At 44.1% G+C, this 22,772-nt stretch overlaps 1 long non-coding RNA gene across 1 annotated transcript in view; it reads right to left on the reverse strand.

Moving 5' to 3' along the window:
• The window catches only part of LOC139753125 (uncharacterized), a 594,867-nt gene extending 584,021 nt beyond the window's left edge, over positions 1-10,846 (reverse strand). The window contains exons 1-2 of the long non-coding RNA XR_011713651.1: positions 10,789-10,846; positions 9,872-10,288 (exon numbers count right to left, since the gene is read on the reverse strand). This is a non-coding gene — a long non-coding RNA (uncharacterized lncRNA). The remainder of the gene's footprint in view (positions 1-9,871; positions 10,289-10,788) is intronic.
• Positions 10,847-22,772: the final 11,926 nt, after the last annotated feature.

A 22,772-nucleotide genomic window follows, 5' to 3' on the forward strand; every position in this document is an offset into this window, starting at 1 on the left:
TTAGCTTCCAGCCTCTTGCGAACCCCTGACTTTACTTCTACAACACTTCCAAACCACTCTTTCCCTTTATCCGTGAGCTTCGTTTCACTCAAAGCCAAAACATCCAGGTTCCTTTCCTCAAATATACTATCTTTCTCCTCTTTTCTCATCTTGGTTACATCCACACACATTTAGACACCCCAGTCTGAGCGTTCAAGGAGGATGAGCACTCCCCGCGTGACTCCTGTTTCCCCTTTTAAAAATTGAAATACAAGGAAGGGGTTCCAGACCACCCCGCTCCCGCCACCTTTAGTCGCCTTCCAGGACACCCAGAAAATATGGGTCTGAATACTTTTCCCCCTACCCCAGGGACACACACACACACACACACACACACACACACACACATATATATATATATATATATATATATATATATATATATATATATATATATATATATTTTTATACTTTGTCGCTGTCTCCCGCGTTTGCGAGGTAGCGCAAGGAAACAGACGAAAGAAATGGCCCAACCCCCCCCCCCCCCCATACACATGTATATACATACGTCCACACACGCAAATATACATACCTATACAGCTTTCCATGGTTTACCCCAGACGCTTCACATGCCTTGATTCAATCCACTGACAGCACGTCAACCCCGGTATACCACATCGCTCCAATTCACTCTATTCCTTGCCCTCCTTTCACCCTCCTGCATGTTCAGGCCCCGATCACACAAAATCTTTTTCACTCCATCTTTCCACCTCCAATTTGGTCTCCCTCTTCTCCTTGTTCCCTCCACCTCCGACACATATATCCTCTTGGTCAATCTTTCCTCACTCATTCTCTCCATGTGCCCAAACCACTTCAAAACACCCTCTTCTGCTCTCTCAACCACGCTCTTTTTATTTCCACACATCTCTCTTACCCTTACGTTACTCACTCGATCAAACCACCTCACACCACACATTGTCCTCAAACATCTCATTTCCAGCACATCCATCCTCCTGCGCACAACTCTATCCATAGCCCACGCCTCGCAACCATACAACATTGTTGGAACCACTATTCCTTCAAACATACCCATTTTTGCTTTCCGAGATAATGTTCTCGACTTCCACACATTCTTCAAGGCCCCCAGAATTTTCGCCCCCTCCCCCACCCTATGATCCACTTCCGCTTCCATGGTTCCATCCGCTGCCAGATCCACTCCCAGATATCTAAAACACTTCACTTCCTCCAGTTTTTCTCCATTCAAACTCACCTCCCAATTGACTTGACCCTCAACCCTACTGTACCTAATAACCTTGCTCTTATTCACATTTACTCTTAACTTTCTTCTTCCACACACTTTACCAAACTCAGTCACCAGCTTCTGCAGTTTCTCACATGAATCAGCCACCAGCGCTGTATCATCAGCGAACAACAACTGACTCACTTCCCAAGCTCTCTCATCCCCAACAGACTTCATACTTGCCCCTCTTTCCAAAACTCTTGCATTTACCTCCCTAACAACCCCATCCATAAACAAATTAAACAACCATGGAGACATCACACACCCCTGCCGCAAACCTACATTCACTGAGAACCAATCACTTTCCTCTCTTCCTACACGTACACATGCCTTACATCCTCGATAAAAACTTTTCACTGCTTCTAACAACTTTCCTCCCACACCATATATTCTTAATACCTTCCACAGAGCATCTCTATCAACTCTATCATATGCCTTCTCCAGATCCATAAATGCTACATACAAATCCATTTGCTTTTCTAAGTATTTCTCACATACATTCTTCAAAGCAAACACCTGATCCACACATCCTCTACCACTTCTGAAACCACACTGCTCTTCCCCAATCTGATGCTCTGTACATGCCTTCACCCTCTCAATCAATACCCTCCCATATAATTTACCAGGAATACTCAACAAACTTATACCTCTGTAATTTGAGCACTCACTCTTATCCCCTTAGCCTTTGTACAATGGCACTATGCACGCATTCCGCCAATCCTCAGGCACCTCACCATGAGTCATACATACATTAAATAACCTTACCAACCAGTCAACAATACAGTCACCCCCTTTTTTAATAAATTCCACTGCAATACCATCCAAACCTGCTGCCTTGCCGGCTTTCATCTTCCGCAAAGCTTTCACTACCTCTTCTCTGTTTACCAAATCATTTTCCCTAACCCTCTCACTTTGCACACCACCTCGACCAAAACACCCTATATCTGCCACTCTATCATCAAACACATTCAACAAACCTTCAAAATACTCACTCCATCTCCTTCTCACATCACCACTACTTGTTATCACCTCCCCACTTGCGCCCTTCACCGAAGTTCCCATTTGCTCCCTTGTCTTAAGCACTTTATTTACCTCCTTCCAGAACATCTTTTTATTCTCCCTAAAATTTATGGATCTGGAGAAAGCATATGATAGAGATGCTCTGTGGAAGGTTTTAAGAATATATGGTGTGGGAGGCAAGTTGTTGGAAGCAGTGAAAAGTTTTGATAGAGGATGTAAGGCATGTGTACGTGTAGGAAGAGAGGAAAGTGATAGGTTCTCAGTGAATGTAGGTTTGTGGCAGGGGTGTGTGATGTCTCCATGGTTGTTTAATTTGTTTATGGATGGGGTTGTTAGGGAGGTGAATGCAAGAGTTTTGGAAAGAGGGGCAAGTATGCAGTCTGTTGTGGATGAGAGAGCTTGGGAAGTGAGTCAGTTGTTGTTCGCTGATGATACAGCGCTGGTGGCTGATTCATGCAAGAAACTGCAGAAGCTTGTGAAAGTGTGTGAAAGAAGAAAGTTAAGAGTAAATGTGAATAAGAGCAAGGTTATTAGGTACAGTAGGGTTGAGGGTCAAGTCAATTGGGAGGTAAGTTTGAATGGAGAAAAACTGGAGGAAGTAAAGTGTTTTAGATATCTGGGAGTGGATCTGGCAGCGGATGGAACCATGGAAGCGGAAGTGAATCATAGGGTGGGGGAGGGGGCGAAAATTCTGGGAGCCTCGAAGAATGTTTGGAAGTCGAGAACATTTTTTCGGAAGGCAAAAATTTCGCCCCCTCCCCCACCCTATGATCCACTTCCGCTTCCATGGTTCCATCCGCTGCCAGATCCACTCCCAGATATCTAAAACACTTTACTTCCTCCAGTTTTTCTCCATTCAAACTTACCTCCCAACTGACTTGACCTTCAAGTCTACTGTACCTAATTACCTTGCTCTTATTCACATTTACTCTTAACTTTCTTCTTTCACACACTTTACCAAACTCAGTCACCAGCTTCTGCAGTTTCTCACATGAATCAGCCACCAGCGCTGTATCATCAGCGAACAACAACTGACTCACTTCCCAAGCTCTCTCATCCCCAACAGACTTCATACTTGCCCCTCTTTCCAAAACTCGTGCATTCACCTCCCTAACAACCCCATCCATAAACAAATTAAACAACCATGGAGACATCACACACCCCTGCCGCAAACCTACATTCACTGAGAACCAATCACTTTCCTCTCTTCCTACACGTACACATGCCTTATATCCTCGATAAAAACTTTTCACTGCTTCTAACAATTTGCCTCCCACACCATATATTCTTAATACCTTCCACAGAGCATCTCTATCAACTCTTATCATATGCCTTCTCCAGATCCATAAATGCTACATACAAATCCATTTGCTTTTCTAAGTATTTCTCACATACATTCTTCAAAGCAAACACCTGATCCACACATCCTCTACCACTTCTGAAGCCACACTGCTCTTCCCCAATCTGATGCTCTATACATGCCTTCACCCTCTCAATCAATACCCTCCCATATAATTTACCAGGAATACTTAACAAACTTATACCTCTGTAATTTGAGCACTCACTCTTATCCCCTTTGCCTTTGTACAATGGCACTATGCACGCATTCCGCCAATCCTCAGGCACCTCACCATGAGTCATACATACATTAAATAACCTTACCAACCAGTCAACAATACAGTCACCCCCTTTTTTAATAAATTCCACTGCAATACCATCCAAACCTGCTGCCTTGCCGGCTTTCATCTTCCGCAAAGCTTTTACTACCTCTTCTCTGTTTACCAAATCATTTTCCCTAACCCTCTCACTTTGCACACCACCTCGACCAAAACACCCTATATCTGCCACTCTATCATCAAACACATTCAACAAACCTTCAAAATACTCGCGCCATCTCCTTCTCACATCACCACTACTTGTTATCACCTCCCCATTTGCGCCCTTCACTGAAGTTCCCATTTGCTCCCTTGTCTTACGCACTTTATTTACCTCCTTCCAGAACATCTTTTTATTCTCCCTAAAATTTAATGATACTCTCTCACCCCAACTCTCATTTGCCCTCTTTTTCACCTCTTGCACCTTTCTCTTGACCTCCTGTCTCTTTCTTTTATATATCTCCCACTCAATTGCATTTTTTCCCTGCAAAAATCGTCCAAATGCCTCTCTCTTCTCTTTCACTAATAATCTTACTTCTTCATCCCACCACTCACTACCCTTTCGAATCAACCCACCTCCCACTCTTCTCATGCCACAAGCATCTTTTGCGCAATCCATCACTGATTCCCTAAATACATCCCATTCCTCCCCCACTCCCCTTACTTCCATTGTTCTCACCTTTTTCCATTCTGTACTCAGTCTCTCCTGGTACTTCCTCACACAAGTCTCCTTCCCAAGCTCACTTACTCTCACCACCCTCTTCACCCCAACATTCACTCTTCTTTTCTGAAAACCCATACAAATCTTCACCTTAGCCTCCACAAGATAATGATCAGACATCCCTCCAGTTGCACCTCTCAGCACATTAACATCCAAAAGTCTCTTTCGCGCGCCTGTCAATTAACACGTAATCCAATAACGCTCTCTGGCCATCTCTCCTACTTACATACGTATACTTATGTATATCTCGCTTTTTAAACCAGGTATTCCCAATCATCAGTCCTTTTTCAGCACATAAATCTACAAGCTCTTCACCATTTCCATTTACAACACTGAACACCCCATGTATACCAATTATTCCCTCAACTGCCACATTACTCACCTTTGCATTCAAATCACCCATCACTATAACCCGGTCTCGTACATCAAAACCACTAACACACTCATTCAGCTGCTCCCAAAACACTTGCCTCTCATGATCTTTCTTCTCATGCCAAGGTGTATAGGCACCAATAATCACCCATCTCTCTCCATCAACTTTCAGTTTTACCCATATTAATCGAGAATTTACTTCCTTACATTCTATCACATACTCCCACAACTCCTGTTTCAGGAGTACTGCTACTCCTTCCCTTGCTCTTGTCCTCTCACTAACCCCTGACTTTACTCCCAAGATATTCCCAAACCACTCTTCCCCTTTACCCTTGAGCTTCGTTTCACTCAGAGCCAAAACATCCAGGTTCCTTTCCTCAAACATACTACCTATCTCTCCTTTTTTCACATCTTGGTTACATCCACACACATTTAGACACCCCAGTCTGAGCCTTCGAGGAGGATGAGCACTCCCCGCGTGACTCCTTCCTCTGTTTCCCATTTCAGAAAGTTAAAAAATACAAGGAGGGGAGGATTTCTGGCCCCCCGCTCCCGTCCCCTCTAGTCGCCTTCTACGACACGCGAGGAATGCGTGGGAAGTATTCTTTCACCCCTATCCCCAGGGATAATATATATATATATATATATATATATATATATATATATATATATATATATACACATACACACGCACATATACACACACACACATATACATATATATACATATGAAAAAAGTAAGAAATAATTTAGAAAACTGAAACTTCTAGCTTGAAATATATATATATATATATATATATATATATATATATATATATATATATATATATATATATATATATATATATATATACATATATATATATATATATATTCCTGAGTCCATACATAATATACATATATAACTATATATATATATATATATATATATATATATATATATATATATATATATATATATATATATATATATATATGTATGTATGTAGCATTTATGGATCTGGAGAAAGCATATGATAGAGTTGATAGAGATGCTCTGTGGAAGGTATTAAGAATATATGGTGTGGGAGGCAAGTTGTTAGAAGCAGTGAAAAGTTTTTATCGAGGATGTAAGGCATGTGTACGTGTAGGAAGAGAGGAAAGTGATTGGTTCTCAGTGAATGTAGGTTTGCGGCAGGGGTGTGTGATGTCTCCATGGTTGTTTAATTTGTTTATGGATGGGGTTGTTAGGGAGGTAAATGCAAGAGTTTTGGAAAGAGGGGCAAGTATGAAGTCTGTTGGGGATGAGAGAGCTTGGGAAGTGAGTCAGTTGTTGTTCGCTGATGATACAGCGCTGGTGGCGGATTCATGTGAGAAACTGCAGAAGCTGGTGACGGAGTTTGGTAAAGTGTGTGGAAGAAGAAAGTTAAGAGTAAATGTGAATAAGAGCAAGGTTATTAGGTACAGTAGGGTTGAGGGTCAAGTCAATTGGGAGGTGAGTTTGAATGGTGAAAAACTGGAGGAAGTGAAGTGTTTTAGATATCTGGGAGTGGATCTGTCAGCGGATGGAACCATGGAAGCGGAAGTGGATCATAGGGTGGGGGAGGGGGCGAAAATTTTGGGAGCCTTGAAAAATGTGTGGAAGTCGAGAACATTATCCCGGAAAGCAAAAATGGGTATGTTTGAAGGAATAGTAGTTCCAACAATGTTGTATGGTTGCGAGGCGTGGGCTATGGATAGAGTTGTGCGCAGGAGGATGGATGTGCTGGAAATGAGATGTTTGAGGACAATGTGTGGTGTGAGGTGGTTTGATCGAGTAAGTAACGTAAGGGTAAGAGAGATGTGTGGAAATAAAAAGAGCGTGGTTGAGAGAGCAGAAGAGGGTGTTTTGAAATGGTTTGGGCACATGGAGAGAATGAGTGAGGAAAGATTGACCAAGAGGATATATGTGTCGGAGGTGGAGGGAACGAGGAGAAGAGGGAGACCAAATTGGAGGTGGAAAGATGGAGTGAAAAGGATTTTGTGTGATCGGGGCCTGAACATGCAGGAGGGTGAAAGGAGGGCAAGGAATAGAGTGAATTGGAGCGATGTGGTATACAGGGGTTGACGTGCTGTCAGTGGATTGAATCAAGGCATGTGAAGCGTCTGGGGTGAACCATGGAAAGCTGTGTAGGTGTGTATATTTGCGTGTATGGACGTGTGTATGTACATGTGTATGGGGGGGTTGGGCCATTTCTTTCGTCTGTTTCCTTGCGCTACCTCGCAAACGCGGGAGACAGCGACAAATTATAAAAAAAAAAAAAAAAAAAAAAAAAAAATATATATATATATATATATATATATATATATATATATATATATATATATATATATATATAGACAGATAGATAGATAGATAGATAGACATAGACAGAGACATAGACATAGACATGAATATAGGTATAGATATAGATAGATTTATATAACATATATCTGATTAACCATCTTACATCATCTTACCCAACACAAGCTTCCTGGGAGACGACCATATCTATCCCAACTTAAATACTTAAAAGAGTTCCATCTCTGTATTGCCTCATCTACGTCTCTCACTTATAATCTAAATGATGGCATCTGGGGCGAGAGAGAGAGAGAGAGAGAGAGAGAGAGAGAGAGAGAGAGAGAGAGAGAGAGAGAGAGAGAGAGAGAGCGCTCAGGCTAAACCCATTATGACCCCTATCTCTATCTATGGTGTACGTGGAGAGATGGTAGAGAAAAATAAAGAGAGTCATGAACAGATTAAAATGAAAAAAATTTCTGATTTGAATGAAGTGTTGAATGAAGTGCAATCATGAGCTTCAAATGGTATTGGTCGGGTTTTTTCTTTCATGTTATTTTTTTTTCCCTTTTTTTTTTTTCATTCTGGTGATCCCTGGCATTTAATGTAGTTTGTTGTGGGAGCGTATCAACCATCCTCAATACTGGGGGAGATGGGAGGAGGTGGAGATGGGAGAGGGAAAGGGGGAGATGGGAGAGGGAGAGACGGGAGAGACGGAAGGAAGGGAGTTTCTATCAATCCCTGAATTTTCTCGTTTTCTTTTTTCTCTTTCATTAGATTGATTAACCCTTTGAGCACGACTGCACGACCCTTGAGCACGACTGCACGACCCCTGAGCACGACGGTACGACCCTTGGGCACGACGGTGCGACCCTTGGGCACGACGGTACGACCCTTGAACACGAGGGTACAACCCTTGAGCACGACGGTACGACCCTTGAACACGAGGGTACAACCCTTGAGCACGACGGTACGACCCCTAAGCACGAGGGTACGACCCTTGAGCACGACGGTACGACCCTTGGGCACGACGTTACGACCCTTGAGTAATAATGGGCCTGGCCTTTGACCTGATCCTTGTGGGTCATGTTAAAGGTCAGGACTTCATACTGGGGGTCGTACCGTCGTGGTACAAGGGTCGTGCTTCACAAACATCATAATCATCAAGTGTTCTCGAAACTGTAGCTTTAAAGTTATAGGTCTACAACCAATATCGCTTTTCTACGTCTGTATATAGGGGGGTGCAGTGGTGATGGGTGGTTATCATAGGGTCGTAAAGGTGATGGGGTAGTTATGGTAGGGTCGTAGTGGTGCTGGATGGTTGTGATAGGGTTGTAGAGGTGATGAGTGGTTATGGCAGGATTGTAGTGGTGATGGGGTGATTATAGTAGGGTTGTAGTGGTGATGGGTGGTTATGGTGGTGGGGTTGTAGTAGTGCTGGATGGTTGTGATAGGGTTTTAGTGGTAATGGCTGGTTATAATATGATTGTAGTGGTGATGGGGTGATTATAGTAGGGTTGTAGTGGTGATGGGGTGGTTATGGTGGGGTTGTAGTGGTGCTGGATGGCTATGGTAGGGTTGTAATGGCGCTGGATGGTTGCGTTTGGGTTGTAGTGGTGATGGGATGTGTAGAGTGTAGGGTGGCACTGGTGATGACGTGGTTATAGTAGGGTATTTGTGGGTGATGGGTGGTTATGGTAAGGTTTTGGTGGTGATGGGTGGATATGGTATGGTGGTGGTAGAGCGGAAGGGTGACAGTACACCGTAAGATCATGTTATGGTTGTAATATAATTGACAGGACTCAAGGACATGGTATCGAATCCCAACCACACTAGCTAATGACTCACATAAAAGTATGAAATGTATGCATTCATCCCAATATATATATATATATATATATATATATATATATATATATATTCTATTTATAACCATGCCAAGACCTCTCTCTGAGAGGGTGTCCTGGTGTTACCTCGGGAATCTCTGCCGGAGCAGCTGCAAGGCGGCGCTACTTACAGTAGCTGGGAAATGAAGCGAGTGTGCCCCTAGTGATGATAGTTACGTCAAAGGCGGCTTTTCCCTTCGCGTAACCCTGTGCAGGAGAAGTTCGGTAACGCCTATATATATATATATATATATATATATATATATATATATATATATATATATATACATATATATATAAAGGTATATATTTAATATATTTACGTATGTGTACATGTGTGTGTTTGTTCTTGTCTATCTGTATGTAACTGTGTGCGTTCATGCACGTGCGTGTACACTTCCATCTGTGTATCTATTTATATACACACACGCCCACATCATCCCTGTGCGCGTGTGTGTGTGTTTACGTACACATAAATAACTCCGGTGGTCGTATAGGTACACATTAAGTAACACATGACGAACATCTCTCAACAGCAGCAGTAGATAAGCGGCAGATAAGCAAGAACGAAAAGCAGGTGTGGCAGGAGCGAGCCCTTCCGCCGCTAGCGGTACACAACAGACAGACAGACAGACAACGTACCTCAGACAGTGTGGTGGTGTGGCAGACGTCCTTGTGAGAGGTAGTGTGGCGCAGGTGTGATGGAGGAGGAGGTGGTGGTGGGGTGTAGGGGTGTAGTATAGTATCCACGATGATTGGGGGTGTGGTAGGCGGGTGTAAATCCCATACGGACGACACACTTGAAAAATATATATATATGTATACAACACTTCTAAAATCACAACACTTAAAAATCACAACACTTGATTATAAAAAAAACACTTTCGGTTAACTCCTTTTTTTTCTTTTCCTTCTTCTTCTTCTTCTTCTTCATCGTCTAATGAATCAAAACGTAATATTTCACCTTGCACCGAGTATATTTTCATATACTGATATAACACTGCACTATAGACTCTCTCCTCGTGTCTCACTGGAGTATCATAAAGTATCTGTGAGATACTATAAAAGATATATATATATATATATATATATATATATATATATATATATATATATATATATATATATATATATATACAAGCACCAATACTTTAAATAGAGGAGAGAAAAATAATAACACTTTAACACCACACTCCCTGCATACCCCTCTTCTTCTTTTTTTTTTCCTCGCATCTCCAGAAATTATCTTCACTACACACACACGCGAGCATCATCATCACTACTATCACCGCCAGCACTACTGGACCTCCTGAGTGAGGGTGGCTATATACCTCACCACCAGCATATGAGGTATGAGGCAGGGAAAGGTGGCACACCACCCTCTGTATGATGAGGTGGGGGTGTGTGTGTGGCGAAGGTGTTGTGTGTGTGTGTGTGTAGTGATGATGAGGCACCATCACACACACAACCACTGTCTTGCCAAACACACCCCTCCTCGCAGGGCGGCGGTGGCGGCGGCACACACACACACACACACACACACACACACAGATACACACGCGAGCCGTCGGCCCGGACCGACCGGGAACACACCCTCCCCGTACCACATCCCACGGCAGACTGACCAGCCAACGTGTCTCTCACACTCTCCACGCGACAAGTGCACCCGGGAGGAGGAGGAGGAGGAGGAGGAGGTACCGGGGAGGGAGTGGGATGTGGGAGGGTAAGGGAGTGGGTACCACCGCTACGTAAGAAATGCGCCGGGCGGCCCAGTAGACGACATACGCGCTTACGGAACACTTCACAGACGACGCAAACTCAATAACATCTATCGTGCGGATCACACGCACACACACAGACACACACACACACACACAGGGGTTGTAGAGGTATCTTGCCCTATCCCTTGGGAACGGTGTGGGATCCTACCGTCCCCAGCCCATTGAACCACCTCTATCTACCATATCCACCTCCTCCAGGCGAGGCTAGGTGAGGTCATGACGTCATGACCTGTGACTTGTATACGCGCCTCTCTCTCTCTCTCTCTCTCTCTCTCTCTCTCTCTCTCTCTCTCTCTCTCTCTCTCTCTCTCTCTCTTATCCAGGTCACTAACAGGCCGTTTCTTTCTTTTTTTTTTCCCCCTTCGGCCGTATCTTGAAATGGAGGAGGAGGAGGGGGAAAGGGGAAGGGGAAAGGGGAAGGGGTTTGGGGGAGAGTTGGACCTGGCAGGTTGTGCAACATGGGGACTCCCTCCCTCCCTCTATCCCTCCTCCTCCTCCTCCTCCTTCCCCCCCCCCCTCACGTGATGATGGGAGGTAACCCCCCACCCCCCCAACCACCATGACCCCCCCCCTCCCCCCACCAGAGATTAGCCATTGTCCTGGGCGACTCTCCTGCCTCATGAAGAATAAGTGTCACTTATTGTTACTATATCATGGCTGCACTGAAGAAGGCTCCTCCATGATGACAAATAACATCATATATATATATACATATATATATATATATATATATATATATATATATATATATATATATATATATATACATATTCTTTTTTTCTTTTTTTGCTTTGTCGCTGTCTCCCGCGTTTGCGAGGTAGCGCAAGGAAACAGACAAAAGAAATGGCCCAACCCACCCCCCCCCCCATACACATGTATATACATACGTCCACACACGCAAATATACATACCTACACAGCCTTCCATGGTTTACCCCAGACGCTTCACATGCCTTGATTCAATCCACTGACAGCACGTCAACCCCGGTATACCACATCGATCCAATTCACTCTATTCCTTGCTCTCCTTTCACCCTCCTGCATGTTCAGGCCCCGATCACACAAAATCTTTTTCACTCCATCTTTCCACCTCCAATTTGGTCTCCCACTTCTCGTTCCCTCCACCTCCGACACATATATCCTCTTGGTCAAACTTTCCTCACTCATTCTCTCCATGTGCCCAAACCATTTCAAAACACCCTCTTCTGCTCTCTCAACCACGCTCTTTTTATTTCCACACATCTCTCTTACCCTTACGTTACTTACTCGATCAAACCACCTCACACCACACATTGTCCTCAAACATCTCATTTCCAGCACATCCATCCTCCTGCGCACAACTCTATCCATAGCCCACGCCTCGCAACCATACAACATTGTTGGAACCACTATTCCTTCAAACATACCCATTTTTGCTTTCCGAGATAATGTTCTCGACTTCCACACATTCTTCAAGGCTCCCAGGATTTTCGCCCCCTCCCCCACCCTATGATTCACTTCGCTTCCATGGTTCCATCCGCTGCCAGATCCACTCCCAGATATATATATATCTGTTTCCTTGCGCTGCCTCGCGAGCGAGGGAGACAGCGACAAAGCATATATATATATAGGGGAGAAAGAATACTTCCCACGTATTCCCTGCGTGTCGTAGAAGGCGACTAAAAGGGGAGGGAGCGGGGGGCTGGAAATCTTCCCCTCTCGTTTTTTTTTTTTAATTTTCCAAAACAAGGAACTGAGAAGGGGGCCAGGTGAGGATATTCCCTCCAAGGCCCAGTCCTCTGTTCTTAACGCTACCTCGCTAACGCGGGAAATGGCGAATAGTTTGAAAGAAAAGATATATATATATATATAAAATCATGTCTCTACTCCTTCCCACATACACACACACCAACCTAAGCCAGGTACCCATTTATTGACCACCTCTGCAGAGGAGATGAACACCTAGGTTGGGTGTTGCCCGACTGTCGCGCCCTAGATTCGAACCCACGCCCGTGTGATCCTGAGCTAGCCCGTGCTGAAACTTTGGTCAAAAACGCCAACCACAAAACCACGAAGGTCCTTTTGTATATATATATATATATATATATATACATATATATATATATATATATATATATATATATATATTATAGATGTGTGTGTGTGTGTGTGTGTGTGTGTGTGAGCAGGGCGGGCACCATGCTGTCTATGGAACTAAACTTTAACCATAAATTTCAATATCAAGGATTCCTTTTTGAGCACCACTATATGTCTGGAACTTTAGTTAGAAAAAATTCTCACGAACACACATACACACACACAAACACACACACACACACACACACACACACACACACGTATGAATATAATCATACATACACATAACATAACAGTTTACTAATTCATGCTCTGCCGGACTCAAAAGCATCACCAGCAATCTTTCTTCATGACAGTATATCACATAGACGTAACATATCACATAGACGCAACATATCACATAGACGCAACATATCACATAGACGCAACATATCACATAGACGCAACATATCATGTAGACGCAACATATCACATAGACGCAACAAATCACATAGACGCAACATATCACATAGACGCAACATATCACAGACGCAACATATCACATAGACGCAACATATCACGTAGACGCAACATATCACCTAGTTACGGTGCGCTACACACATATGGCATAACACACACACATACACCAAAGCATATAAATACAGAATAACACAAAGATACGATACAGCACAGAGTCAGTATATCACATAGGTACAATGTAATATACAGCATATCCCACAGGTGCAGTATATTACATAAACACAGTATAGCACAGTACATCACATGAATACAAGATGTCACATAGACTATATCACTTATATAAACTGTGCCAGATAGACACAGTACAGCATAAGTATATAATATACCACAATATATGTCAATATATAATAAATAAAATATAAATATATGTCACAAAGATACAGTCTGTCATACAGACACAGCATACATCACATCACATACAACGTGAAACAATTCTGTATCACATAACATACATCACATCACATACAACGTGAAACAATTCTGTATCACATAACATACATCACATCACATACGTGAAACAATTCTGTATCACATAACATACATCACATCACATACAACGTGAAACAATTCTGTATCACATAACATACATCACATCACATACAACGTGAAACAATTCTGTATCACATAACATACATCACATCACATACAACGTGAAACAATTCTGTATCACATAACATACAACGTGAAACAATTCTGTATCACATAACATACATCACATCACATACAACGTGAAACAATTCTGTATCACATAACATACATCACATCACATACAACGTGAAACAATTCTGTATCACATATGCTCCCACGTCCCGCTCAATATGTAAACACATATGCCTTCAACAGCCCAAATCAGGACTTGAGTTACACCTGTTTTTTATGTAATCAATGTAATTATGCATTACTTATCGGGCCATAATTGGCCAATTAGGGATACTGATAACCACCGCAGGTACAATGACTGGTATAGTGATTAGATTACTTTTTGAAAGACAATCACAAGAGCGGTGTGTGTGTTTGTGTGTGTGTGTGTGTGTGTGTGTGTGTGTGTGTGTGTGTGTGTGTGTGTGTGTGTGTGTGTGTGTGTGTGTGTGTGTGTGTGTGTGTGTGTGTGTGTGTGTGTGTGTGTGTGTGTGTGTGTGTGTGTGTGTGTGTGTGTGTGTGTGTGTGTGTGTGTGTGTGTGTGTGTGTGTGTGTGTGTGTGTGTGGAGGTGTGTGTGTGTGTGTGTGTGTGTGTGTGTGTGTGTGTGTGTGTGTGTGTGTGTGTGTGTGTGTGTGTGTGTGGAGGTGTGTGTGTGTGTGTGTGTGTGTGTGTGTGTGTGTGTAGTTGTGTGTGTGTGTGTGTGTGTGTGGAGGTGTGTGTGTGTGTGTGTGTGTGTGTGTGTGTGTGTGTGTGTGTGTGTGTGTGTGTGTGTGTGTGTGTGGAGGTGTGTGTGTGTGTGTGGAGGTTTGTGTGTGTGTGTGTGTGTGTGTGTGTGTGTGTGTGTGTGTGTGTGTGGTGTGTGTGTGTGTGTGTGTGTGTGTGTGTGTGTGTGTGTGTGTGTCTGTGTGGCGGTGTGTGTGTGTGTGTGTCTGTGTGGCGGTGTGTGTGTGTGTGTGTGTGTGTGTGTGTGTGTGTGTGTCTGTGTGGCGGTGTGTGTGTGTGTGTGTGTGTGTGTGTAAGTAATGGACATCCCATACGACAATTCGTTGAAGGTTGAGCACCTCGCCAATCACGAACGTACGATCGTTTCAGGCTGGAGTCGTACTAACAATCCTCACCACATACATGGTTAGGGGGGTCACAACACACCAGCTTCAAGAATCCAAAGGTGTTGTGGTACCAGTGTTGTGGTACCAGTGTTGTGGTACCAGTGTTGTAGTACCAGTGTTGTGGAACACCGTCACTTGAGCAGTTATCATAGTCATCTATGATGACTAATGTTGTATTGTTATTACAACCTCGGCTACCCACAATCACTAACTACTACTACTACTACTACTACTACTACTACTACTACTACTACTACTACTACTACGAGTGCTAAAACTACAAGGAACGAGTGAAGGCAGACGGTATGAATTATGTACATATATATATATATATATATATATATATATATATATATATATATATATATATATATATATATATATATATATATATATATATCCCTGGGGATAGGGGAGAAAGAATACTTCCCACGTATTCCCTGCGTGTCGTAGAAGGCGACTAAAAGGGGAGGGAGCAGGGGGCTGGAAATTTTCCCCTCTCTTTTTTTTTAATTTTCCAAAAGAAGGAACAGAGAAGGGGGCCAGGTGAGGATATTCCCTCCAAGGCCCAGTCCTCTGTTCTTAACGCTACCTCGCTAACGCGGGAAATGGCGAATAGTTTGAAAGAAAATAATGATAATAATAATAATGATAATAATAATAATAATAATAATAATAATAATAATAATAATAATAATAATAATTATTATTATTATTAATTATTATTATTATTATTATTATTATTATTATTATTATCATTATTATTGTAAAAATCGTAGCAGAAGCATTATTATTATTTTATCATTATCATCATCATTTCTACTATTATTATCCATGTTATTATCAACATCTAATGTAATCCATGTAATTATCAAACATTTCATTAATTACATCTTCCCGTGTGTCTCCTCCCCCCCACATTAAGACACACACCGTGAGCTGGGGATCAGTTCCACAACCCACCCACACCCCACACCCCCACACCCACACACACCCCGTCCGTAAGACGAGAAAGAAAACGGGAGACGGTGAGGTTGTGTACTAGCGTAATCCTTCATTTGTCCACCTTCCCCCACCCCTCCTCCTCCCCCCCCTCCTCCCCCCCTCCTCCTCCCCCCCTCCTCCTCCTCCTCCTCCTCTCTATCTCCAATCCTTAGCCATCCCTCCCTCCCTCCCTCCCTCCCTCCCTCCCCCTCCCCGATATCTCATCCTTTCTCCCCCTCCCCCACAGTCACCCCTTCCCTCTTTCCCTCCCCCACAGTCCCTCCTTCCCTCCTTCCCTCCCCCAATCTCTTTATATATATATCTCTTCCCCCATTCTTTAACCCCCCCCCCCATACAGTCACCCCTTCCCCCCTCTCTTTATACCCCCCTTCCCTTCCCTTCCCTCCACCTCACCTCCCCAACATGTACGTCCGTCTCCAGACGCGTACGTAGCAGCAGGAGCGGGCGGGCGGGGCGGCGCGCGCAGGAGCCAGCGAGCGCGCGGGCGGCGCGTACGACCCACCGCACCATGCCCTTGCTGTAGACCTTTTCTATACATATGCTGAATACGTCAGGGCTGCCAACCGCGCGCGCCGGCCCGGCCTATTGTGAGGTATGGGAGGGGCGGCGGCCGCCTGTATCGGAATGGTTGGCAGCGGGGGTTTAATTGAGTGCTGCCTCCGCCTCTCTCACGGGATTCTCGACCCTCGGCCGCCCGGAGTTAAGGGCGAGAATAAGGGAAGGGGGGAGACGACGACGACGACCTCCCCCTCCCCCCCCCAGCGTCGGCATAAAGGTGAGGAGGATGATAATAGCGGCCTTAGCGAAAGAAGTTAGCGAAAATAGCGAGCTTAGCGGAGAGCGGGAAGAATGGACGGGAGGGAGGGGAGGGGGAAGGGAGGGGGAGGGGGGGAAGGAGAGGGAGGGGGGGGACAATAGAAGAAATGGACGGGTGGATCAGACGACGGGCGAGCCCTGGTCCTAGGGCTCATACCACCCCCCACCCCCCTCACCCCCCTGCCCCAGGAGGGAGGGGAGGGAGGGAGGGAGGGGTATCAGCCACCGGTGTCCCCTCCCTCCCCCCGCCCCTCACCCGTCTCAGTACTTTACACAGCTTTAGATACGTTATCTTATCGCCCGGCTAACCGGATACCTACCTACCCTACCCTACCCTATCCTAACCTACCCAACCCTCCCTCCCTCCCCTAGTACACACACACACACACACACACACACACACACACACACACACACACACACACACACACAGCATGGGAGCAGTGAAGGGATTTAAGAATGGTGAGCAGAACTTGTTCATAAAGACGGATGCTGTGAAACACAGACCTGGGGTGGTTGGGGGGGAGAAAACAGTGAAACACAGACCTGGGGTGGTTGGGGGGGAGAAAACAGTGAAACACAGACCTGGGGTGGTTGGGGGGAGAAAACAGTGAAACACAGACCTGGGGTGGGTGGGGGAGAAAACAGTGAAACACACACCTGCGGGTGGGGGAGAAAACAGTGAAACACAGACCTGGAGTGGGGGGGAAACAGTGAAACACAGACCTGGGGTGGAAGGGGGGAGAAAACAGTGAAACACAGACCTGGAGTGGGGGGGGGGAGAAAACAGTGAAACACAGACCTGGAGTGGGGGGGGGGGGGGAGAAAACAGTGAAGGCAGAGGGACACGAACACTGACTCCAGATGAAGTTGTAGAGAGATAATGATACGTACCACTGGACCACTGGAGACTTTATGGTTCCCCAGGAGACGTGACGAATATATCAAAGTACACAGTATAGAGGGAAGGCTCGTGTGCTCGCTGGTAAATGAGGGAGACGAGAGGAGATCCAAGTGACAACCAGGTATACGTGGGCTAATGATGAGCCACCTTGGGTGTAGGAGGGAAAGTGGGTGGGACAGGGAATGAGATAGATGAGTACACAAGGGGGGTGTGGGTTGGGGTGGGGTCGATAGATAGATGTATATCTAAGAGGGGGTTCGATAGACAGACGTATATCTAAGAGGGGGTCTTCGATAGACAGACGTATATCTAAGACGGGAAGGGTGAGGGAAGAGTGAAAGGGAAGAGTAGAAGGGAAACCTGTGATTTGAAGGTACCAAGAAGGTTACCGTAACTCAGCCCTGCACGTCGTCTGTAGTATTAGGAAATGAGGAAGAGGGAGGAGGAACTGTTGGTGGACGTGGTCATGGCACGAGCAAGACGACAGGGGGTGATCATGGTGGAGCTAGTTACCGGACTTACAAAACCAGGACGTACACATGGGCAAGCGAAGGTCGGGGAGAGAGAGAGAGAGAGAGAGAGAGAGAGAGAGAGAGAGAGAGAGAGAGAGAGAGAGAGAGAGAGGCAAAGAAAACAGTCAAAAGGCGAAAATATAGGAGACATCAAATGATGGATACATCACAAATGAAAGTATTGTATGTATTCAATTTTCATATTATACTTTGTCGCTGTCTCCCGCGTTAGCGAGGTAGCGCAAGGAAACAGACGTAAGAATGGCCCAAACCAACCACATACACGTCCACACACGCATATATACATATCTATACATCTCGACGTATACATACATATACACACACAAACATATACATATATACACATTTACATATTCATACTTGCTGCCTTCATCCATTCCGTCGCCACCCCGCCACACATGAAATGACAGCCCCCTCCCCCCGCACGCGCGCGAGGAAGCGCTAGGAAAAGACAACAAAGGCCACATTCGTTCACACTCAGTCTCCAGCTGTCATGTAATAATGCACAGAAACCACAGCTCCCTTTCCACATCCAGGTCCCACAAAGCTTTCCATGGTTTACCCCAGACGCTTCACATGCCCTGGTTCAATCCACTGACAGCACGTCGACTCCGGTATACCACACTGTTCCAATTCACTCTATTCCTTGCACGCCTTTCACCCTCCTGTATGTTCAGGCCCCGATAGCTCAAAATCTTCTTCACTCCATCCTTCCACCTCCAATTTGGTCTCCCACTTCTCGTTCCCTCCACCACAGACACATATATCCTCTATTAATCTTTCCTCACTCATTAATTCCATGAGACCAAACCATTTCAAAACACCCTCTTCTGCTCTCTCAACCACACTCTTTTTATTGCCATACATCTCTCTTACCCTTACATTACTTACTCGATCAAACCACCTCACACCACATATTGTCCTCAAACATGTCATTTCCAGCACATCCACCCTCCTGCGCACAACCCTATCTACAGCCCACGCCTCGCAACCATATAACAGTTGAAACCACTATTCCTTCAAAAATACCCATTTTTGCTCTTCGAGATAACGTTCTCGCCTTCCACACATTCTTCAACGCTCCCAGAACCTTCGCCCCCTCCCCCACCTTGTGACACTTCCGCTTACATGGTTCCATCCGTTAATCCACTCCCAGATATCTAAAACACTTTACTTCCTCCAGTTTTTCTCCATTCAAACTTACCTCCCAATTGACTTGACCCTCAACCCTACTGTACCTAATAACCTTGCTTTTATTCACATTTACTCTCAACTTTCTTCTTTCACGCACTATACCAAACTCATTCACCAGCTTCTGCAGTTTCTCACATGAATCAGCCACCAGCGCTGTATCATCAGCGAACAACTGACTCACTTCCCAAGCCCTCTCATCCACAACAGACTGCATACTTGCCCCTCTCTCCAAAACTCTTGCATTTATCTCCCTAACAACCCCATCCATAAACAATTTAACAACCATGGAGACATCACGCACCCCTGCCGCAAACCAACATTCACTGAGAACCAATTACTTCCCTCTCTTCCAACACGCACACATGCCTTACATCCTCGATAAAAACTTTTCACTGCTTCTAACAACTTGCCTCCCACTCCATATATTCTTAGTACCTTCCACAGAGCATCTCTATCAACTCTATCATATGCCTTCTCCAGATCCATAAATGTTACATACAAATCCATTTGCTTTTCTAAGTAGTTCTCACATACGTTCTTCAAAGCAAACACCTGATCCACACATCATCTACCACTTCTGAAACCACACTGCTCTTCCCCAATCTGATGCTCTGTATTGTGTGTGTGTGTGTGTGTGTGTGTGTGTGTGTGTGTGTGTGTGGAATTCAAGGTTGGTTTCATATGGAAAATGCATCTGACACAGCTGGAGTTGTGGAGACTAAAGTTACTAAAGAGATAAGATCGGGCCAGCTGTGTCCAGAGGGTCAAATGATAAGTGATAATAAGAGGAAGAGAAGACAAGGGAACAAGAGGAAGATCTGGATCTCTTAAGATACTAGGGATATTTACGTTTCAAGAAATATGGGAAGATCATCGCGTTGATATCTTATAACCGTCCAAAAGAAGATTTGAAGATCGGGGACAAATGTACAGTGATAAGGATATGGGGAATATCAGGGTTGGTGGTGCAGGGAGCGGCGAAACACCCATTCATCAGAGACGATAAAGTATTGATAATGTGGGACATCATAATCCAAAGACAGACAGACTGGGGGAAGGGGTGGGGGGCGCTGGAATTTTGGATTCTTGTGGGGCCAGTGAGGAGTGGAAAACCACAATTTCTTAAAAATGTATATAAGGAAAATTTCCAATACTAGCATGTCTGTACAAAAAAGAGAATATTTTGGTTAAGGAGGACTGACACGCTGTCATCGCTTCATCTTATCTCCAAAACTAATATCATGGAAATCAAGAATATCCTAATCCTCCTAAATCCTAACATGGATATCAAGAATATCCTACCCTCATAAATCCTAGCATGGATATCAAGAATATCCTACCCTCATGAATCCTAGCATGGATATCAAGAATATCCTACCCTCATGAATCCTAGCATGGATATCAAGAATATCCTACCCTCATGAATCCTAGCATGGATATCAAGAATATCCTACCCTCATAAATCCTAGCATGGATATCAAGAATATCCTAATCCTCCTAAATCCTAGCATGGACACCAGGTATATCATACATGTTACACCAAGTGAAAAAAATTAAGATCGTGTTATACATGAGTGATAATCAAGAGGTACATGAGGATACAAAATGAGTAGATATGAGACGAGACTCACAAAAAAATATATACACGGTGGAAACTATACACAAAGAGAACTCGAAAATGTGTATGGTAACGTCAACTGGGAAAAATGGACTTTAATAGCGAGATACTAGTGCAATACGGTGTGAAGTTCTTTGTCAAATAAGGTGAAGTCTAAATGTTTTGTGTTGCCCTATTCTCCCAACTTAGCTAATTCAAGACATTTTCTGGCCAACAATTCTTGTAAAATGCTGCTTTCCAGTACAATAACACTATCAGCAAGACCTTAGTAAATAATAGGCCAAATCATGCAACAATTGGTAGTATTTACGCCGTCAAATACAAGGCATGTAAATATATTTATGTAGGCCAGACTGATAACACTGTAACGGAGAGGTGTTATTGGCACCGTCATGCAGTACGCAGGGATGACCACAAAAATGCGATCGCTAAACATTGTCATGAAAATGATCACCCTGGCCATAGATCATGAAAATCCCGTTATTTCATATCCCTCTGCTGATTATGCCACACGTAACGTCATTAAATCTGTCTTAATTGCTAACACTACGAATTTTGATTTGTCCTCAGGCAATTTTAAAGGCCATCCTAGCATTAACTAAATCATTATGAGAGAATTGACAAAACACGAAAACATAAAAAGTTGTTCATGACACACCTAGCTACCCAGGTCAACTCCCCCCATGACACCCCCCCCCCCCTTAATCACTCTCCCTTACAAGGGTTACGACCAGACATAGTAGACAGGGCTTGGCCTAGAGAGAGTGGTGTTGTACGGCGGGAACCATGTGTGATGTTGGGATTTGAATAACATTGTGAAGTACTGGCACTTGATGATGAGGTGGATTGCCTCCACGAAACATGTCGTGCCACATGGATAGAAAAATTACCTGTTAAATAAAATTGTGTCAACTCATACTGAAGTGAGATTTCACCTTCATATATATATATATATATATATATATATATATATATATATATATATATATACAAAAGAGAGAGAGAGAGAGAGAGAGAGAGAGAGAGAGAGAGAGAGAGAGAGAGAGAGAGAGAGAGAGAGAGATGCAGTTCCTCTATCATCCTCCTCTTTCTCCCTCACGGATGTTAATATTCACATTTCTCTTTCACAACAATTACTAAACTGCACAAATATATGAGGCGGGTTCGCCTGCCGTGTAACCTCATATTTTATGTGTCAACAATAGACATAAATGAGCAACATTCTCTCTGTGAAGTTATGAGGGCGCTTGGCTCGCTCTGTGTCAGCCGGTATATCACGAGTATATCAGTGTATATTTGTGTATTACATATGTGTATTACCGGACATATGTGTATTACCGGACATATGT

Source organism: Panulirus ornatus, chromosome 2 (assembly GCF_036320965.1).
Source record: "Panulirus ornatus isolate Po-2019 chromosome 2, ASM3632096v1, whole genome shotgun sequence".
Classification (NCBI taxonomy): domain Eukaryota; kingdom Metazoa; phylum Arthropoda; class Malacostraca; order Decapoda; family Palinuridae; genus Panulirus; species Panulirus ornatus.